The 27,998-nt window shown below is 38.7% G+C and overlaps 1 pseudogene across 1 annotated transcript; it reads right to left on the bottom strand.

Moving 5' to 3' along the window:
• Position 1: 1 nt before the first annotated feature.
• Positions 2–27,313, bottom strand: LOC144652276 (putative ATP-dependent RNA helicase DDX4; annotated as a pseudogene). Its single transcript, XR_013570467.1, has 4 exons — positions 27,227–27,313; positions 27,025–27,112; positions 25,902–25,991; positions 2–1,953 (listed from the first exon to the last, which is right to left on the bottom strand). The product of XR_013570467.1 is annotated as a putative ATP-dependent RNA helicase DDX4 (transcript).
• Between the last annotated feature and the right edge of the window lie 685 nt (positions 27,314–27,998).

Genomic DNA, 27,998 nt, shown 5'->3' with positions numbered 1-27,998 from the left:
TTTTATTCTTTGTCAACATTCTGAACAGATGTTGGAAATCCCAGTCCCCGTTAAGCAGCTTCTCTTAATATAAAATTCTCGGAACCATAACATAACAATGTAACGGGTCTCTGTAAAGGGCGGACCGGATGGCGGATGACAAAAGGCGGATATTTTTTTTTCAATTTTTTTTTAATAAATCAATAACTTAATCAATTAAATAATACATTGATAACTTAATAAATAAATTAATAAACAATTAGCCATGCATTTAAAATTACTGTTTTATACAACTTGAGTGAGTTCTAGTACATGCATCTCCAAGCTACGTGAGATACGACAAAGAATTGTGCAATGGTCTTCCTAACATTTTGTGGCCCTCTGCATTTAATCGTCCCACAAGTCTAGCAGATGTCTGACAAGAAGAAAGGAACAGAAATAAAGAAGAAAAGACTTTTTTCGAAAAAAAAACTCGACTTTTCTTTATCATTGGATTTCGTACTATTTTATCTTATCATCGACTCCGTTCTATTTTTCAACTAAAGATCACCACAACAGTTCTTTAACGACGCCCCACCCTACCCTATAGAGTTAGCAATTTAGTGCTCCTACATGCACAGCACGTGTTCAAAGGCTTGCTAGCGCAAGTTAGTTCGAGTGAATGAACCCGACCGCCGCGCAAGGATTGAGTTGGATGGAAATGTTTAATTTGGGAAGCCATTTAAATGCAATGTAGAGAGAGGCAGCTAAGTCTTGTCATGCCCCTGTTACACCTCCCATCACATCTGCGGAATAACTGGGTCTAGAATGGTCCCTCTCTTTCCTGTCTTTGGATGCAAATTTGCCACTGGCAGGGCCGTATGATGAGCCAATTGCTTCCTCTGCTACTTGCTCTAACCACTCTGGAACTTCCTGGTATGCCTCAGATAAGACTTTCACTACGCTGCGGGCTTTCATCTTTTCCTGGTTGAAAAAAGGAAGTAGCCCTTCCCTTGTTACCAATCCTCCCAGTGCGACCAATGCGATGCACATATTCCTCAATGTCCTGAGGAAGGTCAAAGTTGATCATGTGCTTTACATCCGGGATGTCCAGACCTCGTGCCGCTACTGATGTTCCTACAAGTACAGGTGCTCGACCACTCCAGAAGTCACGCAACGCCGCCTCACGCTCCTGTTGTGTTCTGTCCCCGCTAATACTTGTAGTTGGAAAGTTGTTTTGTGACAGAAGGCATGCCAGGAAGTCTGCAACGTGTTTTATCTCCAAAAATATGAGAGTGTGGTCTGTGCCTGAGTTGAGCAGGATTTCAAAGAGTTTCTCCTGTTTATCGTCTCCAGGAACAGAAATTACTGTTTGGGAAATATCAAGATTAGATCCACCAATCCAACCAACAGCCACAAAAAGGTAATCTTCTTCCAGGAAATCAGCTGCCAGGCATTGAATCTCATCCGGGAAGGTAGCACTGAACATGAGTGTCTGTCCGTTTGTTTAATCAGGCATTCCACACCGCTCAACTAACTTACGAACTTCAGGTTCAAATCCCATGTCCAACATAGGTCTGCTTCATGTAAGATAAGATAGCGTACATTCGCCAGGCTAACCCGATTTCTGCCAACAAAGATGTGCAACCGTCCTGGTGTAGCAACCAGAATATGACATCCCCTCCTTAACTTATCCAGTTGGTGCTGTACACTAACTCCACCATAACACACTACAGCAGACACCACAGTTCCGTTTGAAAACTTGCAAACTTCTTTGTATATTTGCATAGCAAGCTCACGAGTTGGAGCAATACAATGTGCTGTGGGAGCTTGAGTTTCACCAGTTAGGAAGCCACTGCTAAGGTGACCTTGTTTGACCATGGTTGTTAACACGGGCACTAAAAATGCAACCGTCTTTCCTGAGCTCGTCTGAGCCATGAGGTCTCTACCTTGAAGAGTTACAGGAATGGCATACTTCTGAATAGGTGTTGGTTCCTGGTCAGGAGAACAGAACAAAACATTACAGTAAATTCATGTATTTTGGTTTTGATTTCTTTTTCAATAGTTGTTTCAACGCGCCTCGTTCATATCTATGTTTTAAAAGTGTTAAATGTATTGAAGTACAATACTTCTATTTTCAGAAAGAACAGTCAGGTCAAGACAAAGAGTTTAGCCAGCTGACAGAAGAAGACCTGACAGAGATGCTTCTAAGTGTGAATGCAACCATCACCTACACTAACAACAACCGAGTGCTAGCAATCTCTTGAACTGTACATCCTGTCCATTATACACTGAACAGAATATTGAAACATTGCAGATCGTATTTGTCAATGTTTATTACACTTTTTATCATTATGTACAAGGCATAAGTTTCAGTTACAATCAGAGATTATGAACTTTAACTTCAAAAGAATTATTTGTCTAGTGCTTCTGCAATGCAGATCGACATTACTTCACATAACCTTCCAGTTTACATGTTTAGTTCTCATATTATTGTTCTTGTTTTTATTGTCCATTATACACTGAACAGAATATTGAAACATTGCAGATCGTATTTGTCAATGTTTATTACACTTTTTATCATTATGTACAAGGCATTAGTTTCAGTTACAATCAGAGATTATGAACTTTAACCTCAAAAGAATCATTTGTCTAGTGCTTCTGCAATGCAGATCAGCATTACTTAACATAACCTTCCAGTGGGTCTCTGTAAAAGGCGGACCGGATGGCGGATGACAAAAGGCGGATGAGAAAAGGCCGATATTTTTTTTTCAAATTTTTTTTTAATAAATCAATTAAATAGTTTATTGATAACTTAATAAATAACTTAATAAATAAAAGAAGATGTCTGACAAGAAGAAAGGAACAGAGATAAAGAAAAAAATTGGATTTCGTTTTTTTTTTATCATCGCATCCCGTTCTATCTTTTCAACTAAAGATCACCACAACAGTTATTTAACGACGCACCACCCTACCCTATAAAGTTAGCAATTTAGCGCTCGTACATGCACAGCACGTGTTCAAAGGCTTGCTAGTGCGAGTTAGTTCGAGTGAATGAACCCGACCACTGCCCAAGGATTGAGCGATGGAGTCGTCGGAAAGCGACTTAGATTTGGACAATCCAACTTTTGTTTGTTTGTTTGGAAAAGGTGAGTTAAGTTAATGGATTAAAGTTATCAATCGCACTTGAACTTTTACAAGTAGCACATTGTTTGATCGGGGGTAGTAGCGTGGATTACAATAATGTCACTTACTCTTGATCATATTAGAGGACGGGCGACAACATCATTACATGACTCCTGCCATTTTTCTTTAATGCGTGTTATAAACTTGGGAGAGTATTGTTTCAGTCCTATCCATAACCAGTGTCTCCTGGTTTCTGTAGAGTTAAATCTTATTTATAGCTTACCCCTACAGTCGCACTTGTGAACATGCGAAGCGACGCTATGAACATGAAACTTCGAACTCGCTTTGCCAGCCAGTTCACTTGTTTTTTAAGTCGCGCAAAAAGAAAAATTTTATTCCGGCTATTTTCTGGTGCAACTTCGTGACACCACAGGCAGCCCAGGCTCTGGCTTCGTTAATAATGTGCAATGGTCGTTGTCTGTTCGACCTTAAGTGATCGAAAAATATGCTCCATAAATTGATGAATTTGAGATCTTTTGTTCCTTAATTTCAATAAACTGTAGACCAGATAAATAAATATTACTTACCTTTTGTCGATTGTGTGTTATTGTGCGATTCTGTGGCGTTTTGGGATGATTAATGTATTAGTAGGGGGCGTCAATGGCAAGTGAGGAATTAATCGTCCCAAAACTCCACAAAATCACACAATAAGGCCACACAATAAAGCCAGAGCCTGGGCTGCCTGTGGTGACACATAAAAAACGTCAAGCCATAGCTCAACGCTTTTGGACGATAACAGTTTATTCTTCTCTTTGGCATTGCTATTCTAAATTTTAAAGTAACTTTCCCGTAATTTTTTCAACAAAGGCTGTAAAAACACGGTAAGTCAACTCCCTCCATCTTTATTTGTTTGTTTATGTTTTAAATTTTCTTTGTATCCGTATTTTGTCATCCGCCTTTGGAAAGTCAATGTTTTTTTTCGAAAAAAGTCTTTTTTCTTTATCTCTGTTTCTTTCTTCTTGTCAGACATCTCCTAGACTGAATATGCTAATATTTACTTCTTTTATTTATTAAGTTATTTATTAAGTTATCAATTAATTATTTAGTTGATTTTATATAAAATTTGAAAAAAAAAATATCTGCCTTTTCTCATCCGCCTTTTGCCATACGCCATCCGCCATCCGGTCCGCTTTTTACAGAGACCCCTTTCCAGTTTACATGTTTAGTTCACATATTATTGTTCTTGTTTTTATTGTTCATTTTGTACGAGTGGACCATTACAATGTGGGAAGATTACATTTGTTTCTAATGGCCAATCGCTTATATATCGTTCTGTTAGAATAATTGTAATGTTACCTTTATTATTACACTTTTGATCATCATGTACAAGGCATAAGTTTCAGTTACAATCAGAGATTATGAACTTTAACCCCAAAGGATCATTTGTGTAGTGCTTCGGCAATGTAGATGGACATTACCTTCCAGTTTACATGTTTAGTTCACGTGTTGTTGTTCTTGTTTTTATTGTTCATTTTATACGAGTTGGGAAGAAAACCCCTATTTCTAATAGTCAATCACTTATATGGTTCTCTTAGAATAGCTGTAATGTTATCTTTGTTAGGATTGTATTGGTTTTTACACACGTTCATGCTGAAACGTTTGCCTTGAAGTAAAGTTGATTCAGTTGCATTGAACTTTAATTCATTATGTTCATTTACATTTTATGCATTTCTTTTACTCAAATAACCTAATAAAACCAGTTCAGATCTCTTTTCATTCAGCCAGTGCCAACTATCACACCTCTTGGGTACATTTGTCAGTTCATCATATCTTTACCAAAAATCGTCATCATACTTGCCACTCTTCGCATTCTTAGCACTGCAAGGATGGTATCCCCACAGTCAACTTCTAAGACTTCAGCTTCTATTCTCTGAAGACTCCAATTTTCTTTAAAAGAGGAAGAAAATTATTTCATTTTCCTTCAATGTGGGTACTTTGCTGCCTCTCTACAGCAAGACCTTGATGCATCTCAGCGGGTCAACCTTCATGATGTCATCTAACATCAAGACCACAGAAGTGAGACCTTAGTCAAATTCCCTTTGTTGACCGAAACTGCAGATTTCAAGAGAAACAGAAGGATGACTGTCTATATCTGGATAAATGTGACAACCACAGCAGAGACGTAACTTTCAATCTTCTTCTAAAATAAGTAACAGCCTTGCAGGACAACATTCACAGGAGGTTTGATGATGATCTCCTTGTTATCAGTGCCTTTTCCACTTTCCAACCCATAAGCCTTGTCCCAGTCAGGGTATGGTTTAATTCAATGTATTTCAGAGTTTTTGTAAATATTTTTACGTGCCATTTCTACGTTTTGTTGGAATGCTTTTAAAGCTATGCTCCTTTGTCATCCTACTTTATTATGAACTGCTTGTAAAGCTAAAAGAGTACTAAGTTCAAGCGTCTAGACCCAATTTTACCTAGTGCGTATTTTACCTCGTTTAAAAAGACAATTAAGAAAAACGGGCCTGGACTGTACTGGAACCCGTTTAAAAAAGTTTCGGTTTGAACAAACATTTTGTTTAGTTCGTTTAGTGTCATTTGTATTTTAAGTTTTTTTTTCACTTTTGTAAAACGCCTAAGAACTTTTAATTTCAACTCTAAATTAATTTTAACTGTCAGTAATAAAAACTAAAGCCATTTCTATTGTTTTCATTTAATAGTTAAAGCCATGCCTCCATTTCATTGGCCAAAAGTAGAGCATAATTTGGTGCTCGTCAAAGAGTTCACTGAATTGAGACCCTCGATGCCACACGAACGGGACCAATTGCCAAAACGCCTCTCTGCTGTTTTTAAAAGCAAAGTGCAGTTGTCTGGAAGGGGGTGCCGGAAGCATTAACACCCCCTTCAAGGAAAAAAATTGAAGGAAAAAAATTTTCACCCCAAAAAGTCACTTAGCATAGTTTTGCACCAAGCTATTCATTTGGATCTGCCAATAAAAAACCACAAAGCAAATGACAAGAAGGCGCTAAAAAGGTATACTCTTAAGGTACCCGCCCAGGGAAAATTTTGAAGTTTTACTTTCCAATCTTTTTTCCTAATCATGTTTCTTAGTACTCCTATTTTACAGAAATATCGATTTTGGGACAAAATTCGCACAAGGAGCCGAGAACGATAAAGCTAAAATTTGTGCTTTTACCGGAAGTGAATGGTATTTCGGAGTAAGGAACTGGGACGGTTGTTAGGCTGTGCATCCATTTTTTGCCTTTTCTCCGTAATATTTTGATTCTGGTAGCTGCTTTGCGATGTTGTTTTGACTGTCCGATATCTCTTCGCTTCGTGGACGCCATATTTGATTTGAAACTTAGTCCCAGTTCTCAAAAGTCAAAATTGAGAAACCGGAAGTCTGGGGCGAGTACCGCACCTAGCAACGCATAAACAAACAATGTTTCTGCAGTCTGCAAGCCTTTTAGACAGCGGAAATTCATCCAAAATGGCGACTCCTGAGCTCGCATGGATAAAAACTCTTCAATAACACGGATTTTGGAGGATTTTCACCAAATATTTACCACATTTAAGTAAAATGTGGACTTCCTGCTGAGCAATGTTTCAGAAAATCACATTTTATTTCTCAACGAGAACACATTTTCAAATGAAACTTGGCATGTAGTTCGTACATGTGTAAGTCTACTATCGTGGACTTGGGAAACGAGCAAGGCTGAAAACTGTGGTTATGGCGGCAACAGAAACTTAAGGTATGAAAAAAATTACCAAAATTGTTTATATCTTTTTGGCAATTTTAGATATTCGATTCCCCAAACACAGATTTTTGCATTGTTTGTTGAAGAATGAAAACACAGTTCAATCATTCGCCTGTTTCTAAATGGCTGCTAGAAAAACTTAAAAATGTAAAATATATGCTGTTAATAATAAAGTTAATTATTAACAAATTGATGTACTATAATGTCAATAAAATGTTGGCAACTCATTCATCAAATAACAATGACTCTTTGTGGAAGGTTTGGTGAGATTAGAGTGAAAATATCCCTATTTTTTGTATTGTCAAAAATGCACTAAATTTGCCTGGGCAGGTACCTTAACATGAAACTCTAGTTTCCTGAGTCACGATAATGTTCGTGGCATTTTCTTTGGGCTAGTACACCTTCAAGAAGACCAGATACACCAGCCACATCAATTTCTTGGGCTTCTGTCTAAAACATGGTATTATTTCCGTCGGTTTCAAGATCACCTTTCGTCCTTCCTTAATGTAGGTTAATTATTGACTCCGGTTGAGATCACTTGCGTAACTTAGGGTATCATGTTCGCGTCCTCGTGTTGTAGCTTTCGCTCTGTTTGCTCGTTGTAAGATTCGTTTATTCGATTCGTTTATTCATCCGTTTATTCGATCGTCTCTACCTTCGCATTCCACACATTACAGTCTTCGCCATCTGAGCCCAGAGTTCCAATGGGACACGTTTCCGGACTTTCCGTCGCTCGATGAAAATTCAGCCGAGCAGTTCCTTGCCGAGCGATCGCACTCTCCGCCACCAGTTGCCGATCGAAAGTCTAAAAGCGCAAAGAAACCTGGCTCTGGAGCTATTCCTAAATCTTCGTCAGCCTTAAAGAAGCGGGAACCAACACCTGACGCTGTGAAACCGCCAGCGCAAGAAATTCCATCAGGGATCACAGCACAACAACCTCTCGGAACGCCCCCAGTTTCAGCGGACGACATTTGTCGATTACAGCTTCACAAGGAGACGCAGGAGCTGGAAATTCGGAAGCTCGAGCTTCGTTTGCAGCTGGCAAAGCTTGAACACCCTTCGCAAGCCGCCACTACATCGGATTCCACAGCTGGGAAATCTTTGGGGGACCTAAAAGCTCCACAAAAAACGCTTTTCCCACAACAATGGCCGCATATTTACTCACCAGGTGAGCCTAAACTTTATTCGGATCTTTCCTTAGCTGAGTTTTGCGCGAGTTTTCTGGTTATCATACAGCAGAACGTGACTTCCCCATCTATGGCCGCCTACATCACTCACTTTCACCAACTGATGGTTTTAGCTTCCACTTACCAGTGGTCTGCTGTCCGCTCTTTTCATTACAAAGTTCTCCGCTCCATAGAACTGGGCCTGGTCAAGTGGGGGGACAACTTCGATCACCTAAAGCAGTCTTTTTTCACCCCCTCTACGCTCCTACCAACAGCCCCTTCTACCACCGGAAAGTCTTCTACTAAAACGACCACCCCTCCTGTGCCATCCCAGCCAACCATTCCTCGCCACCAGATCTGCGATCCATGGTATAACGACTGCTCAGCCTCTGACTGCCCAAAACTCCACGTTTGCGTTGTGTGCAAACGTTCAGACCATCAGGCCCTTAGCTGCCCAAAACGTAAATTTCCTGTTCCTTCTCGACGCACCGATCCAGTTTCTAGCGACTGACTAGCCTCTACGTCCCCTACCTTCACCCACTGCCCACCTTCTTCAGCGTTTACCACTTCTACCGCCACAGAGGTCGCTGCTACATCCAGTCCAATCTCGCACCTTCCTACTTGCGCTCCTCGGTTCCCCACCACCTCTTCGCCGCTCTCCGCTACTTCGACCTCGCCTCCTTCCCCCAGCGTTCCTCGGTTGCCTACAAAACCTGCCTTAACTTCGCACCTCATCGCCCTTCATGCTCGCCTGCAACGTTCTTCCGGCCCAAACGCCTTTACGCTCCGCATACCCGTTCCTTCAAAGCTGAATATTCCAGAGTGGCGACGTCGTCTTGTAAACTACTCCGACTCACAATTGTGCGATTTTCTCGAATTTGGTTGGCCGGTTGGCTATTCCAGCAACGTACCCCCTCTTTCTTCGTTCAAGAACCACGGGTCTGCATTATCAAGCCCGGGCATAATTGACAATTACCTCACCCGCAAATGTACTCTTGGTTCTGCCTGCGGCCCCTTTTCGTCTAATCCACTCTGCTCAGCCTTGGTAACCTCGCCTCTTCAAGTCGCCTACAGTAAAACTGGCAAGCCACGTGTTGTTGTCGACCTCAGCTTTCCTCGCGACCAATCAGTAAACACAGGCATTTCAGCTTCCTCGTATCTTGGGGACCCATTTAAGCTGCGCCTTCCCGGGGTAGATGCGTTATTGGAGATCATCTGCCGCAAAGGCCACCATTGTCACGTTTTCAAAATGGACCTCAGCCGCGCCTATCAACAGCTCCGTATTGACCCGCGCGATTACAATCTGCTCGGCTACCGTCACAATGGTTTCCTTTATTTTGATGTTGCTCCACCTTTCGGGCTTCGGTCTTCGGCCATGATGTGTCAACGCACCACTTCCGCTGTCACGCACATGTATGAAGATCTTGGATTTCATTGTACTAATTACATTGATGACTTTGGTGGCGCTGAAATTCCGGAAAAATCTAGCGAGGCCTTTCATACCCTAGGCAGTCTTTTGGCATCTCTTGGTTTGGAATCGTCGCCTGAAAAAGAGTCGCCACCGAGCACTTCTATGGTTTTCCTTGGGATTTTGATTAACACGGATGACATGACAATCTCGGTTACCCCCGATCGCCTTCTTGAACTTACGCATCGCTGTTCCTCTTTGTTGGAAGCCAATCAGGTGTCCCACCAAGATCTCCAGTCTTTGCTTGGTGTGATGTCTTTCGTGACAGCATGCGTACGTCCCGCGAGGATCTTCATGTCCACCCTTCTTAACACCTTGCGCGAGCATCGTTCTTCCCGAGTTCGCCCTTTGACCGCTGACAACAAGGCTGACCTTCGCTGGTGGTGCCATTTTCTCCCGTTTTACAATGGCGTTTCGGTTATCAAGATCTCACCATGGGTCAACGATCCTCTATATCACCTCTGTGGATATCACCAACAAGTAAGGAGCAAAACTTTTTCTTTTTCACAAAATCTCATGCGTACCACTTTATCACACTTGTGTAGAGTGCGCGATGACTTGTCCGTAACTATAACAGATACTCAAAGTGAACTACGCCGGGTGTGCACTAACGTAGATGAACATGATCTATGAAATGGCATTAACCATTTAATAGGCATAGTTAACAGTGACTGGTTTCAGTATCTGAAACTTATTAAAGATCGTAAGCTTCAGAAGTTAACTGCTAATGCCACGAACACAACAAGACATCAAAAAGGAGTTGATGGGAACGATTCAGTGACAGTTGAGAACCGGACAATAACAACAATTCCTAAAAGTCTTAATCTTTCCGAAGCTGAAAAATCATGGGACCAAGTAAGACCATGTTCTCATGTTACATGAGACCATGTAACATGGGACCAAGTGAAGCCTGTGAAGATTTCTTAGGAGAAGTGTCAGAAGCAAGACCAAAGAAAGAGAAAGAAGGAGAAGGTGCAGAAACTGATATTTTAAATAAGGATGGAATTATGGGTGACTTGGCAACAAAAGTAGAGCAGTGCGACTTGGCTGCCACGGTGAAAATGATAATAATAATAATAATAATAATAATAATAATAATAATTAAATACTTATTCGGCGCAAATTAGCATATGAATATGATCAAATGCGCCTACATAAAGTTAATTTAAAACTTAAAAGGAAGAAAAACAAACAAACAAATTTACAAATATTATATAATACATGCGCGTGAAAGAGTATGGAAAACATCCTTGGCTTATTTACATTATCAAATGGGTCCTTGTTATTATTGTAGTCTTTACTACATCCAGTACAGGTGGAAAATAACTGCTCGAGGAGACTTTGCGGAGGAACCTGAAACGTTTCACTGGGAAGATTGGCCCTGGCAACGTGATTGGCATGAAGGGTTCTGTCACCATACACAATGTTAAACACAACGCGTGGACTTGTACCATCACCTATTCATTGTCATAATGATATGCCGTGGATGAAATATTACAGCAGAAAACGTAAGGATACCATTACTAAACCACCTCATACTTCCAGAATGAGAGCTCTCGGCCAAGGTCGCTCAATGTTGTGTTTTATTTTTCATTAGGTTTTAAACTTTTGGTCAACTTGGAATATTGAGTCTTATTGGGATGCGCTTCCCCCAGAAATTCAATTGAAAAGACACTGGTTGGCGGACAAAATGGCAGTGTATAAACAATTAGAAAAGCGCACTATCTTTCTGCGTGGTTGGATGGTTACGATTTCAAGTCCTTTGGAAGTGTTTTATCGTCAGTTACATGTGTGTAGTATTTGCGGTGCCTTTGTAAAAGGTTATGGCAAGAAATTGGATGGACCCGGAAACTTTAAAATGGTTCCAAAGAAGTTAGGCAAATACAGGGCTCAAAATAACGGCCGGCCAACGGACAATGTCCGGCCAAAATGACGATTTGTCCGGACAAAATTTTGGTTCGGCGGTCATTTTGACCGGTCACATACACGGCTTTCAAATAAATACACAATATATAATATTATGTATAATAATACAATATATAGGAAGCTCGATGAACAAGGAGTCCGTAACTTTGCAGTGACTCAAATCCAAATAGCGCAAGCACCCAATCTTCAAAGTTTGAGTGAAGTCTGCAAGGATTTCTTTCTTATAAAATGACACTTTTAGCGATCAAAACATTTAAGCTTAAGCCTTGTACTCTTTAACAGCGAGTGTTTTACCTTATGAGGCGAAAAGCCGAAATTTTTGGCAGAATAGGCTATTGCTTCAAAGTCAATACTCATATATTTTGACCGGTCAAAAACGAGACATGACCGAGCAAAAATTGATTTGGCCGGTCAGCATGACCGGTCAGTATCTAAGAATTATTTTGAGCCCTGAAGTAGTAGGAAAGTGAGCGTTGACCTTGAGGGAGGGGGGAGAGGCTGTGACGTCACAATACCCCAAGGGATAACGTCATCGAAAATGATCTAAAAATAGAAGAATGACGTCATTGAGGGGGAGGGGGGGAGGGGGTGTAAATGACGTAATAGTGTTATTTTTAGTCATGGGGAGGTAGATTAAATAATTGATACAATGATGTAATGATTTTATTTTTAACCACAGCGGTCTACAGATTTTTCATTATAAAGAGGTTAAATATTAGTATATTGAACAATTAGCAGATAGAAGACAAACTTGTTTTGCTGTGCCGAAATCATGTGTAACTCAAACAAAAGCGGGAACCTGCTTGTGGATGAGGTAGATGTTGAGATTTATGTTCAACGAAAGATGATCGCTAACATTGTACAGAATGAATTTGCGCGGGAAATTAACCGGTTATTGCATGAAGAACTGAAACGTTCATGTGAAGGATGTGAGATGGATGCCCTTACCCAAGAGCATCATGATTCTATCATGATGGAAGAGAAAGAAATGTGGATAAATTATAATGAAATGGCCAAGACAAATATCAACCTCAAGAAACTCTGGAGAACAATTGAGACATTAGTTACTGAGAAACTGGATCTTGATCTCAAGGAATCGTGGTTGAATTATCTTCTACATCTTGTCACTATGGATGACACAAGCGCATATTTGATATATAAAGACTTTATAAGAAGGCAAAACAAGATAGAAGATGAAAATTATGTCTGAGACTTGGATGTCATGAATATATGTAATTACTTGAGTTCGACTTACAAAGATATGTAAGAGTTTAAGTTATTGCTACCATTATAGTTCACTTTTGATGACATCAAAACTGTTCATGTGAGACAAATTAATTGTTTTCAATAAAGAACCTTATGATATGTCTTTTCTTTATTCCACTCAATTTTATCACGGGAACACAAGCTCGCTTAAAGGTATTTTCTATCAGCCTATGACTGAAAAACAAATCAAAATGATTATATCTAAGTAGCGAATCGGTTCCACAAGAGTCTAAATCCATGTTTCAATCGAAACACTCTGCGTGCAAATGTATGCCATGCGCGTCGCTTTATCACCGAAACTGATAAAAATTGAAAATTGTCTCGATTGCCCTTATCACTTATGGTCCTGGAAAAGTCCCTAATGTCTAGGGAATGTCCTTGATTTTAAACATAGGAAGCGAAAAATAGATCTCTAATAGCCATTTGTTAAATAAAAGTAGATAATTTGAAGGTGGGAAGGTGAGTGTGTTGTAATTGTCCAGTCACTAATTGCGGGGCAAGATATCTGGTAATTGTGAAGAACAGCTCTCGCTAACCGACTGTCGGTCGACTGTTGGTCGTTTGTCGGTCGTCTGTCGGTCGTCTATCGGCTGACAACCTGCTGACAAGTTTTGCCTATGATGTTGGCCAACAGCCGGCCGACAGGCGGTGATGTGTCGGTAAGGTGTCGGTAAGATGTTGGTAAGTTGTCGGTTATACGGTAACACTAATCTTTTTGTTTCTTTATGTTTTTCCTCCATAACGGACCCCAAAATTTATGACAAATTGAAAGGAAAGGTATATACTCCTGAGTTTCGGTCATCACAGCCTAAAACTAGCTTCTGCGCTGCTGAAATAAACCCTTGGGAAGGATGCCCTTTCATTTACAGTGTTTCTGTCTAAGAAAGAATGTAAGGACTCCAGAAACAGTCTTTTGTTCTTGCTGCTTACACCTGTTTCAAAAAAAGTTGGTGTAACTTGGATGTGTGTCATGGCCAGTTTCAGTTGTTTAATCACGAAGTTGATATTTCCATTTGTTCCGGGCTTGTTTTCGGCCCCCAAGATTTCCAGTTTCTCTTGCTCTCCCCAACATATGCAAATGGGCATGTCCTGCAAGTTGCTTTGTATACGATGTCAAATGGATGGAAATCAATTATGTAGTTCATATCAAAATTCATAGCATAACATTGGTCAAATGGCCCTAGAAGCTCTTGCATGAAAACGAGGCTGCAAAAACGTTTCTTTCATTGTAAAGCAAAGGAGTATGTCCAACATTGTGAGATACCTGTATTGTTCATGCTAGAGATGCAGCTGCTTGGGGTTCTAAGCAGGTTAGCATGTTGTGCTGTAACACAGATGTTCTTCTCTTCCTTGTGGTGCACAGATAAAATCACGAAAATCGGCGAAGTCCTTCCACTAACGAAAAGCCCCGGAAATATGAAGAAGACACACCCAAAGCTCTTCAAGGTATCTGGACGAACCATCACTACCCCACACAGCTGGATGACTTCTAACCCATCACAACTACTTTGAGAAGAACTTCCCAAAACTATTTTATGACTCATGGACATTTTCACCTTAACACAATTTTACAATCAACGACATTAATATATTGACAATTACACTTACATGCAGACCACTTTTTACTTCACATTAGTTTATGCAAACATCTCATTTATTTATCAAGAATTAGCTCGCAGCTAAAAAGCCAAGTAAAATCGTACGCTTCTTTCGTCGATTATTTAGGTGCCAGTAATGCCTGAAGACCATAAATGTGTTGAAATGTTTTGTAAAATATTTAATTGTAAAATGTTAAGAGTGGGAGAGGTCATACTTTTTGCTTGTAATATATTGCTAGCCTAAAGTCCAAGTTATTTAAGTTCTTAAGTAGACTTTCTAAACAATTAAGTCCTGGACAGTTTCACGTTACTGAATTTTAAATAATTCCTAATTTTGTAAAATACGAAATTTCTGTTTGTCCACAACAATTGCAATTATAAATATCTTTAAAAAACCCAAGTATTTTGGGTAACATTTTCTAGGGAAGGGAAGTTTATATTGGGTGGGAAAGAAGAACATGTTTTTTTCCTGTTTGGGAATTCTAAGTCCATTCTATGATATTTGAGGTAAAATAAGTTTCAATTTACCAAACAAAAAAATTCCTGTTTTTGTCTGTAGAATGCACTCTTCTGGGAATGAATCCAAATTTACTGAATTTTTGTTATTTTTATTATTTTTCTCATTTCGTTTGTATTAACATTTAAAAAAAGGACAGGAAAGTCAATATCTCAAAAAGTAACTTTCGAAAACAATCTCATCTGTTTTTGTGTGAGGTAGATTAATATTTATTTTCTATAATTATTTTTAGAATAAGAATTGTTTCAGACGAAAAATCAAAATGCTGCAAACGAATCCACACCTCAAAAACAAATAAGCCAACAGCATGGTTATAATTAAAGAAAATGCTTAAATCAAATCTCATCAAGTCTAAACAATTTCCTTCAGCATCTTCAAATTCTAACCTGTCTATGGCCCTACAAAACAGCACTTCTTCTGAAACGTCAACAACTTCTAAAAAGTAAATCTAATCCCAACTGTCACTTCCACTGACAAAATCCAGAACTAAACTGACAACAATCTTTCTACAGACTTCATCCAACATTATGCCAACAGACTATTATGGAAACTCCAACAACATTTTCACAACCTACTCACAACCCAGACTGACAACTGCAACTACCTTACATGAAACACATTATACATTATGCACATTATCTGGACGAACCATCACTACCCCACACAGCTGGATGACTTCTAACCCATCACAACTACTTGGAGAAGAACTTTCCAAAACTATTTTATGACTCATGGACATTTTCACCTTTTACACAATTTTACAATCAATGACATTAATATATTGACAATTACATTTACATGTAGACCACTTTTTACTTCACATTAGTTTATACAAACATCTCATTTATTTATCAAGAATCAGCTCGCAGCTAAAAAGGCGAAAAAGCCAAGTAAAATTGTGCGCTTCTTTCGTCAGTTATTTAGGTGCCAGTAATGCCTGAAGACCATAAATGTGTTGAAACGTTTTGTAAAATATTTAATTGTAATATTTAATTGCAATCAATGACATTAATATATTGACAATTACACTTGCATGTAGACCACTTTTTACTTCACATTAGTTTATACAAACATCTTATTTATTTCTCAATATTCTTCCAATGACTATTTACCTGTAGGTGCCAGTTATGCCCAAAGACAATATATTGATTTTTTTTTAAAAAAATATTTGAATTCTAAATAGTTTTCACCTATGACACAATTTTAAAATCAATGACATTGACATTTACCTTACATGTAAACCTTTTTTTTACTCCATTTGAACGACTTTCGGCACACTTAAAAAAATAGTTCTGGACAAGATATTTATTAACAGACTAAAAGAGTCGCTATGGGCAGTTACCACAGCAGACTCGCTGTATCAAAGTTTTGTGGCTAAAATATCTAGCAAGCCAACTGCTATGTAGAAATATAAAATTTTTAATATACCGGTAGACACCTTTTACCTTGACTGGGAGAAGATCAATTTATTGCCCTTTAAAACAACTCTTAACACTAAATTTCAAGAATCCCAATATTAATTAGACAATAATGTATACAAATTATGTGTTCTTAAAATTTAGAAAAGTTAATTCCCCTTTGTGCTATTTCTGTGATTTTCAATTAAGACTGGAAGACTTAATTAAGATTTTTGAAAAAGACAACTCATTGTGAAAAATTCTTCTGTAATAGCTCATATTTGTCTTAGTAACATGTATATTATAAAGTTTATCTAAAGACCTACACGAAATTCATGAAGCTTATCTAAGGATGTAACATGTAATTTATAAAGTTCATCCAAGGGTGTTACCTTACAAACATTATGATTGTTGTAACACATAGAAATTCGTTTACATCTGCAAACTGCACATCACATCAAACAGAGAAATAAACTTATGTCAACATGTAAGCATCGGCGCAAGTTCATTTATTTAAAGGAATAGTTCACAGGAATGCACTGAAAGTGATCAATTTAATGTCACTTTATTACAGTCTCAGAGTTTTCATTAAGAATTGTAATAAAAGGAGAATTAGTGTTATTTAACTAGAGAATGATTTCTAAAGGTTCCTCATCTTAATAAAAAAATAGGTACAGGCCTTTGAAATTTAGCCGGAGAATTCTACGTAGTAGCGGGAGAATTCTCCGATCTCTGATGCCCAATGAACACCCTGCAGTCTAAGGAGAGTGATGATAACAATTGCTGGTCGTCTTGTTCCATAAATGATGACTAGTGTAGTTACAAGAACCCTTAACCTGCCAGTCAACTTGCTTGACTGCAGTCTAATAACATGTGTGAGTTTGATAGCAGATCTGAGCGATGGTTGGCATCGGTCAACATTGGACTGATGCTGTTCTTAATTGTGATCATTGGCTCTCGGGTAGGGGTGCATACTTTGTCCTGCAAACAATTGTAATTGATAAATCACAAGGCTTGTTACCTTTACAATACTAGTCTTGCGACATCTTATTCAGGATCCATCGGTCGATTATTTATGTGAGTAGCGTGCTGTAAAGTTACTGTAGTCCGGAGGATTACAGGCTAGCATAGCAATCCTAGGTTTGCATGTGCTTACTACATTTCACATCAGTTCGCAGAATAGCAACATTGATTTAGCGGTTATCATTACATTTCCATTTTGGCAAGAAAAATCCTTTTCGCTAACAACATATTTTACTGTCCGAGTACTTACAACATGGTAGCAACGTCCAAACAACAAGTCCATTTGTCAAATGAAGAGGAAAGTACACATCTACCAGCCCTATACACAAACCAGGGGATGGAGCTACACGGATCCGCAAGTGTACGGGATGCAAGCTGCCCCACAAAGCACACTCTTAGGGGTGAACCTAGCTCTACTGTACAGGTCAACCCAATTCCAAAGAGCTCGTTGGAGAATTTGGCACCAAGGATGGGAGGAAGATGAAAATGCAGATGAAAATGCCCTCGTCAAACATCTCAAGATGAAGACCAAAGAACAGGTGCTGGAGAAAGCCGCCAGAGTGAAACTGCTGAAGTTGGAAATCGTACAGTACACAGCATTGTAGTGCTTTTCATGTCCACATGGTATTTTGGTGTGGTGCAGGTATGATTCTCGATGATGCAGTAATTGCAGAGTTTCCTTGTTCAATAGAAACTCCCACAGCCATAGATAAGGGGGCAGGCATCTCAGGGCACCAAATGGCACAAGGTTTAGCATCAAACAACAAGGGCGTTTATTCTATTTGAATAATGTTTCTTCCCAAATTAACGCCACCACACTAATGGAATGGCACAAAATTATGGGGCACTGCAATTTGAACGATCTACGCAAACTTCAGATCGTAGTCGAAGGAATGAAAATTCTGGATGATTGACAGTGTGAATGTGTTAGCTGCATGCAAGGCAAAATGCGCCAATTTCGGAGCCGCAAGACGAATAAGAGAGCAGAGACTTTTGTCCACTCAGAAAGTTCATTTAGTTTTTATCACACATTCGTTACATATTTTAACAGGACGCCGTTGAACATTTGCATTTTTATCTTGCTGAAGAAGGCAACAGTAGTGCTCATAATCCTGAGGATAGCAACAGCACAAAGTGATGGCTGCTCTAGAACCATATCGTTTTGAGCCAGAAAGTGCTTGTGGTCCTGAGGATAGCGACAGCACAAAGTGATGGCTGCTTTAGAACTGTATCGTTTTAAGCTAAAAACGTGCTCATAATCCTGAGGATAGCGACAGCACAAAGTGATGGCTGCTTTAGAACCGTATTGTTTTAAGTCAGAACGTGAGACTAATCCCAACGATAGCGACAGTGACAATGACGAAGCAAAAGATTGGCTAGGAGGTACATTCTGGTGTAATTGTGAGCGATGTGAAGTCATGCCGACCCAGAGAGAATGTGGTTGTCGCTGACATGAGCCAAAGTCAGAAACCAGGAAAGAGCAATTTTGTGCGGCTGACAAGCTTGTTTAGAAATTATAAGCACAAAGTGATGGCTGCTCTAGAACCGTATCGTTTTGAGCCAGAAAGTGTGAATAATCCTGAGGATAGCGACAGTGACAATGATGAAGCAAACAATCGTTTAGGAGGTACATTCTGGTGTAGTTGTGAGCGATGTGAAGTCATGCCGACCCAGAGAGAATGTGTTTGTCACTGAGATGAGCCAAAGTCAGAAACCAAGAAAAAGATATAATTTGTATATCAATGGTCCAGTTGTTGCAAAAGTAAATTTGTTTTTAATTGTAAACTGCTTTTAGTGCTTTAAAATAAAGCCACATACTTGCGTTTTTGGATCTGATTGTGTCTGTTTTTTATTATTTCAATTACTCCTTGGCGGTGTGACAGGATGGAATATCTTGTATCACTCAAAATGAGGACGTTTCAAGTGGTTCTGGGAACTGCGATTGTAGGTTTCCACTGTTGTAACAGATGGCCTATACCTTCACCAATGCAGAATCGGTAAGAATGTTTTACAATTGAAGTAATGACTAGTGTAGGAGTTTGCACACTGACTAGTGCAGGCTTATTAATTGGCATTTCTTATTCGATTTCTATTCAGTATAAAATGCTTAATATATGAATTTCACATGTTCTGAGCATATTAAAATTAGATTTACAGTGTACTTTATGCCTATATTATACTGAATCTTTTGTTTTTCATGACACAGTTGCTTCGTTATCTGTAAGCAAAACGTTGTCACGTTTTGGAGAAGAATATTTTTATAAAGGCAGTTTGTCTTTCGCTTTGTTAGTTGTGAACCAGTTCTAAATGTTTAGCTATAATTTTTTTATTTTGTTTTGAAAGGAATCTTGTATTTTTATGGGTTTTGTTTCGTTTTTGGTGTGATCTTTTTTTTAACTGGATCTACTTTTGTCCGATCATTTGAGTTTTATCCGTTTATTTTTTTTTCCTTTTTTTACGCTGTTAGGGCATTGATTGGTTGGCTCAGTTTAAGCGAAAGATCCAAGTTTTGGAGAGGGAGAAAACTCTCGAAACCACTGAGGGTACACTTACTTGTTTAAGAAGATACCTTAACCGTCCTAGTACTGCCTTCAACCATTTCGAAGCCTTGGATTTACTGCAAGCCCTGGTTCGTTTAGCCCGCACCCAAGCACACACTAAAGCTGACGTATACGCAGCCGTGTTGGACGAGGTGCGTGCCAGGTGGGACTCGTTAAGTCCCCCCGATTTAGAGGAAGATCCAGTGCGGGCTAAAATCGCTATAGAGGCTGCCTCCATTTAAAAGACCGTGTCCAAGGTTGCACCTGTTCTGTTCCGACGGGGCATAACATTTACGTTTTTCCATCTTTTGTATTCATCGGGCCTCTCTTCAGATATTTTTGGGATCAAAAGTTCCGGTGGGCCCTGACTTAAGTGGTCCTGGATTTGCGTCCCCAGCGCTTTTGGTGGGCTATATGGCTTTTTTTCTTTAGATTCCGCAGCCTTGGAAACCCGCTCGCTGTTGAGTTCATGTTTATACCCAAAGGATGCACCCGTTAATTTTTGCCAGGTGTGTGGACTAGCTACTGCACCTGTTGTCTCTGTATCCCAGTGTTGAGTCTTGGTTGACGAAAAAGAATATCTGGCCAGACGACCACCTGAAATGTCTCTTCCAGATTCCTTACCGTATTTACCCGTGTATTAGTCGACCCCGTGTATAAGTCGACCCCCTATGTTTGAGGCCAGAAACTAAGTTTTTTAATTTCTGGGCTAAATTGTCTTTAAAATTCACCTTTTGTTTCTTAGATTTTCGTTTCAGGTAGAGATAGTTAACGAAAAAATCACAGCAAGTTTAAATGTGATGTTTATTATCGTACTTACTCGAGCGTTTTAACAACACGTGTTTATGCAGGCATTTTGTCCACAATTTTTGAAACAGGCTTCTAAAATCAAACACACTTAATACAAACGAACCTTTCTAATTGTGGAGAGATAGCAGCAGCTTAAGAAGACAAGCAAAACACCAAGAAACACCAGAAATCTTTGAAAACCACTCGAAAACAAAGTGCCAAAGCTTGCTTGGGGAGCTTGGTAACCAAGCTACAAAACGGCGAGGTACTGGTAACTGATAACTACACGTGCTTGCATCATGCCAGGTTACTAAGTTGCGAAGTTCGAAGCGAGAAAGATCATGCACGAAGATGTTTTTCTCGAGTGGATTTACCAGCTTTATTTGTGGAAAATGTCAGCTCTTTATTCAAATCTTATGCCATTGAGTCTCTACAACATTCAGGTTTATATTAAGCGGATAAATCGTTATAAATTTTAACTTGGAAATGCCAATTTAACGACACAAATAGCAGCGAAAGGACATCGTAACCTGTACTGTTGTTTATTTAGATGTTTGTTAACATATTAAAACAATTGTTATGTTAATTATGCAGAATTTATTAAACTGGTACTTGGGTCGAAAATTTTGACCCGTGTATAAGTCGAGGGCGATTTTTTGGACCAATTTTTAGGTAAAAAAAGGTCGACTTATACACGGGTAAATACGGTATTTTATTTGGCAGCAATTATCTCGCCTTCATCTCAAATCTGGTACAAGAAGCAGCCACTTGGTAAAAATTTCCTCAGTGCATTAATGAAATCCATGAGCGAAGCCACCGGCTTGACAGGCAGGCACACCAACCACTCGGTGCGAAGAACGATGATTCCAATGCTGAGAAGAAAAAAAACGTGGAGCCTCTAGACATCATTGCAATTGCTGGTCAAAGAAACCTGAAGTCTTTGGACAGCTATTACAGTACATTGACGGAGCAGCAAAAGAACATGTCATTGAAACTCTCCAACTATATCCAAACGCGAGAAGCACCTAAGAAATCACTTGTTGAAAATCAATTCAAGACGCCAAAAGTCATTCCTCAGCAAAATGAAGTTGGAGGCTGTTTTTAACAACTGCCAATGCTGCCTTTCCTACTGCCAAACATGCCGCAGTACCAAACAAGAAATTCAAAAGAATCTTGTCCATTATTGACAGTGATGATGAACTTTGAGCACACTACTTAGAACTTGATTACAAAATACCTTGACCATACTTTCAATCCCCACAAAAAACTTTGGGGCTTTTTTCAATCCATTTTTAGCGAAGTGTTGTATGAAGTTTGTACGTGATGCAAAACTCAAAAAATTCAGCATGTCATCACATGTCACTTTTCCATTTCATCATTTCAACCAATCAAATAAAGGACACTTCAATGGTTTTGTTTTCGTTGTTTTCGTCTTTCGCATGCAATTCAAAGTTAACTTCGAAAACTTTTAGCCAAAATATTACAAAACGGTGAATAGTGGAATAATAAATCCCTTATTCGAGTGAAACGTAATGTAGTGTAGTCAATAATTTGTAACAACTGGTAATGGGAAATTCCCTAGCCTATGGAATGAGGTAAGCGGTACAAGTCAGGGCATGTTTGTGAATGAAACTTGTCTTCATATCTGTAAAATCCTTTCAATGACGCAGTAAAAAAAAGATTACGCATAAAAGAGAAATACTTTGCAATAAATTTGTTTAAAGACCAAAGAATTCACAAAGATTTGATAGGTAGCTGATAAATAGCTTTAAAACATTATGTGACTGGATGTCTAGCCGATGGAAAGTTGAAACTTTTCAGGTTAGCACATTCTTTGACACCAATGTAGGCAATTTTTTCTTTTATAGCATGCAATTATAGTATTTTTTTCGATTCAAACGCTTCAAAATCAAACATATCACACTAAACATACTTTGTGAAGACAAAAGTGAAAGAAAATTTGTAGCTAATTTGTAGCTTCTAAACATTGCGTGACCTGAAGCATCACCAAGTGGAGGTTTGAGACAGGTCACAGACAAAAAAAAAATAAACCCCATGCAGAGCAAGAACTGAACAGGGCAGTTAAGAAGGTGTACAATGTTGACAAAGAAAGTCATTAGTTTATCACTAAATTAATATTTTGGCACCTTGTTATGCTTGCAATAGAAAACTTGGTAGATGTGAGATCACTGATAGTGCTAAAAAAAATCACTGAAATAGCAAAAAGAAAAATTTCCTTAAAAACTCTTCTCACATACCAGATCTTTTGGCATTGGTGCCTTCCAGATCTGGGAAAAAGGTTCACTGAGAGTCACTGGCTACTCCACTTACGTGCATAGTTTGGTGCAGGAAGCACAGCAAGTCATTCACAAGAGGCAGATGTGAAAAAAAGATTGCCAACTACAGACTGTTCTTTTGAGTGGGCTGCCATCTAACTTATGTAAGCCATCAACCCTTGCAAGTGTTTGAACACACTGAAGGTCTTTCTTGCCTTACTGGAAAGCAAAGTTAAATGTGAAAGACAAATCACTATTAAAAACTCTTGCTATAAAAAGCATGAAGCAAAGTGGACCACTCTCTGCATAAGCAGTAGCTTTCGTACCACTGTTTAAGTAAAAGAGCCAGGTTAAGGTGCATTTTCTTTGTCTGTTATATTTATCCTTTTTCATTTTAGTTACATTAGATCTGTTGTTATAGTGAGTAGCTTTATTAGTTTAGTGACAATTTCAGTAGTTTTTGTAAGTGCAGTTTACGTTCTGTCAATTAGCTCTTGTGCCATGTATAGTTTTATAGTCTTTTAGTCTCTTTTGTATTTAAAAAATATATATATTTCAAGTTGTAAGTAGTTCAAATATGGTATTATCAGAACTATAAGTATCGCATTGTAAGTAGTGTAAGTGTTGTAAATAGTATACAGTGTTGAATTGTAAGAAGCGCAAGTGTTGTATTGTATTGTGTACAGCTTAAGTATTTGTACAATAAGTAGCGAGTAGTGGACATACTTTTTTTTGTATTTTTGTAAAAAAAAAATCAACCCTTGCAAGCTTAAGAAATGGAATCAATGAGAATCTGTTTATAGCACATATTTTCAGGGATCTCTTGAAGAAAGGTTTTTCATCTCAACCCATGTGTTCAAAATGTACAACAAGATCATGGCACCACAAAGAACCTATCTAAAAACTTCTAAGGCCTTGTTTTCCATTCTCAACAAGGGAAATCCCACCTAAGAAAATTAAAATGGAAAATCATGGAATATAGAGTGCTAAAACTTTGCTTACGAAGGATTCATCTCTTCTTTCAAAGACGCCAAAACATGGTGTCATGGCACTTAAAAATGCATTTTGAATACAAATCACAGACTTAATACATCTGAGATCAAAACATACTTTCCACTGACAGGTGGATGAATGGAAGCACTTTGAAACAGGCACATGCCTGCTGCATGAATCACAACACAATAAGAGACTCCCACAACTCAGAGTTGGAAACCACATGCAGATTCACAACCAGACAGATCCACACCCCACCGGTTGGGACAAACAAGTGTTGTCATTGCTGCTCCATCACTTGAATAAATAGCCAAGTGAAATAAGACATGAGGACAACTTGGAGCCTTTTCAAAATACAAAACTGAAGAAAGTTTTACTAAGGAAATCATATGGATTTTTAGGCATTTTAATACCTTTTTTTAGTCAATGTACATTATTGTAAATAGCTAGTTTTTGAACCACTCATATTCTTGGTATTAATTCAATTTTATTTCTGAGGCACATTTGATCATATTTACATGCTAATTTGCACCATATAAATATTAAATACTCTTAAATATCGAATATTATGATTATTATTGATGGCACAGATAGAGGAACTCTCATCACAACTGCCAATTCTTGAGGAAATACATCCCAGTGCAAGCAGTCATCCCAGGGGTTTCATTAGGTTATGAAATAGGAAAGCATCAAAAGGACAGGAGGCAGGCAGAAAAGAACAAAATGAAGAAAATTCCTTTATGTTACATTTCAAAGTAGGCGGGTACTGACTCTTGTGTATCCTGGTATTGGTACCCGGGTCCCACCTTCTGAGAACCCTGACATTCACTGTCACACTATCATAATTCATTGATAACATGTTAGAAGACTTCAAAAGTGTGTTAACTGAAAAAGACTGGGTTTTTGGAATCTAGGGGTCCCTTGCCTTTCAAGTGTCCACAGCCCACTAATTATGCAGCATTTTCAGGGCAAATAATGAGACAAACAATTATACATACTCTTCTGGGCTTATTCAACCTTGTTTTAAAATGACTTCATGCTTTTATTAGAACAAACAATTAGAGCTCAAAGGAATGAAAAATATCTACAATAAAAATACATGAGGCAGAAGAAATGTGACTTTTTAGTGATGTAGCATGAGGTACAAAGAAAACTGCCATTCGTGTTAATGCAGGCACGTGTTAGATAGAAAGATCAAGATATGATAGAAGATTCTACAATCTTTTGAGCTCACAAATGGATTTAATTTTTCTGAATTTAACTATTGTGCCTCCTTTATTCAACACAACACAAGAGACCAAAGCAACAAAGGAATTTTTTTGTGAATGGGTGACATGGTATGTTTTTCTCTTCGACTTTTCTTGTTGCCTGAACTTTCTAGGTTGTTTTCAGGATAACTGAAAGAACCTTCAAATTAAGCTTAATAGCCAAGAAAAACTTTTGGATAAAGCGATAACTTGTTTCATTTCCTTGAATTGTGCAGGTTTTTCATCGATCTTGTAAATATTTGTGAAATTGCACTTTCATGTTATATCATAAGCCCTGACACACAGGTGAGAAAACCTTACGTCCTTTTATAATTTTGTGCATAAAATGCGTACACCTGTGTGTCATGGGAACTCTGCTCTGCAAAGAAACATGCAGCACAAAGGAAACTAGCATTCATTTCATACAAGAAATCAAATCACAAACCTCTGACAACTGTTATGTTTGTTTGTAACTATCCTTGACAGCACAGTTCCTAAAGTAAGTTTTATACACTAACAACAATGAACTGTGCTAGCAACACCAAGCAAGCAGAAAACACAGTCTTGCAGTTAAAATTGTGAATTGTTGTGCTTTCAAAGTTTCCTGTTCACAAAACAAAGCTGTTTTAATGAACTTTTACTTATTCAAGGAACTCTCAGTGTGATTCAAGGACTAATGGGAAAATTCCAATGACTTTTTAACTTCCCAAAATTTTTAATTTTCAAGGACTTTTCAAGTGGTTGTCACTTTTTAAGGACTTTTCAAGGCCTGTGCAAACCATGCTTCAAAATTAGTTTGTTCACGGATTTCGTATGAGTACTAACAGCTATACAACAAATCTCTACTTACCAATAACATGCACTCTTTCAAAACATTTTGAAATTCAATCTTTACTTCAACCAGAGTAACATTCAGAGGATGAATGTCTTGATTTCAAATCTGCCAAATGCACAGCAAACAGTATTATTTTACAAGTGTATCACTCTTCAAAACAAAAATAAAATCAGACTGAGCTTAAATTATCCGAACCTGAATGTTGTGCAGAAATTTATTGCAGGCCCCAGTTGTTCAAAAGGTGAAAAACGCAATTCAACAGATAAATCACTTTCCAGTAGATAGCATAGTATATTTTGCTAACACCTATCCACTGGAAAGCAGTTTATCGGGTTGATAGTGTTATCTACCTTAGGCTGCATTCTACGTAAGTTAGGTGTGGGTTTCAAAATTGTGTGGCATAATGGTGTACAATTGTATTCGGCACCTTTCAAATGACATACAGATGACTTATTTTAGGTAAGGAGACTAGAGGGCCTTGGCGTATACCTATACAAAATTTGGCGTATCTTCGGCGAAGGGGGTACATGGAATGCACCCTGGTATCCACAACCATGCCCAGAATTATAAGAGGGTGGCAAAGGGTTTATGCGTGACATGCGAAAGGGACAAACATTAGACTGCAACACATGAAAATAGGGAAAAACTAGCCCGTCGCCTGAAAAAAGCTAGTTGGGACACATGATTTGTGAATTCTGCCATTTCAAGTATACGTGACACGTGAATTTGGATAAAATTTATGCGTGAAACGGGATTACGACCCCCCCCCCCCCTCCTCCTCCCCTTTGCTACCCTCTTCTAAGTAGTCACTGGTTCTCTCCTTGCTTGATAATTATGACCGCAGTCAAAACAAACAAGCAGACATTTGCAGGCTACAAACTGTAACAAATTCCTTCTCAAACCCCAAAAGTACAAAAAAAAAAACGGCCGTGCCGTCTGCACTGTACAAACACACACAAATGCACCAAAAACCATGACGCGACTCAACACTGTTCATTTGATGACAGGCTGAATGAAAATATAGGCAATTTCGCCGTAAAGTTTACAGATTTAGTTTGTTTGTCAAAAAGAAACATATTTTAGTTTACCAAAAAAAATTTAAGCTTAAAACTTAAGAAAAACAATCACAAGTACTCACCTGAACGACAGCTGAGTTAGCACTTTACACGCTCGACAAATTTTTCAATAGAACTGTCATTCCTTCAAAGCTTGCGTGTCCAATTGTGCTACAAATAAAACAAAACCGGCCAAACATTGTTTTCTTATCGTTCTATAATAAGCAGTTTTTCGATGTCAGGGCGTTCATGCAAGTTAAAATGAAGATAATTCCCCCTATTTACCTCCGCTCCGGGCTGCCTCACAGCTGAAAACTCTCTTAGCTTCGGAGATTTGCTGACGAAGCCTTTCATTCCCAGGAGACCGCGCGAGCGCTTGACTCGTTCTCACGCGGGGATCAAACGGCACGCAATGCATGCAGAGGCGACAACATTTCACTAGGGCACTAGGGGGCGACAATTATTTCAGGAAATTTGTCAGAAAACTAACGAAAATAAGGTAAGCTGGCAATTTCTTTGTTAAATGATTGTTTGACAAAGTTGCGTTTTCTTGTACTAGACATTCCGTACCTAAAGAACCGGTTTAGCACCCCAGCTTTGATTTAAACGCCGCTACTGAGTTATAGGCCCATCTACCTGGAAACAAAAAATACATCCGGTTATAAGCTCCACCAGATATAAGACCCCTCTGCTGGATGACAGTACCAACAGGGCTAAATATTGCTTTATCCTGTCTTTTTTTTAATAAAAAAAAACAAATATTTGCTGTCTAGTTGAGCAGATAATACGGCGAATATTTGCATAGACGCCCCGGGTAAACTAAGAAGGTACTAGCCTGCGAAGCATGCGTAAAAAGGGGGCGGGGTAGAAGGCATTTCTCCCTTTTCCACTCCTGCTTTAGTTTTATGTCTGCTACGCAGGCTAATAAGGAACCGAACCGCATAAGGAAACGTACTGCTTCTATCAAACTATAAGTATCTAAAAATTCCAAATTGCATTTATCATCTAATGACGACCTCATATTCTATTTTAATAGCAGTACAGTGCGAACAATCAC

The sequence above is a fragment of the Oculina patagonica genome, chromosome 4, assembly GCF_052425735.1.
Source record: "Oculina patagonica isolate OP01 chromosome 4, crgOcupat, whole genome shotgun sequence".
Taxonomy (NCBI): domain Eukaryota; kingdom Metazoa; phylum Cnidaria; class Anthozoa; order Scleractinia; family Oculinidae; genus Oculina; species Oculina patagonica.
Note: the sequence above shows the minus strand (reverse complement) of the source record. Positions and strands in the feature narration are given on the sequence as shown.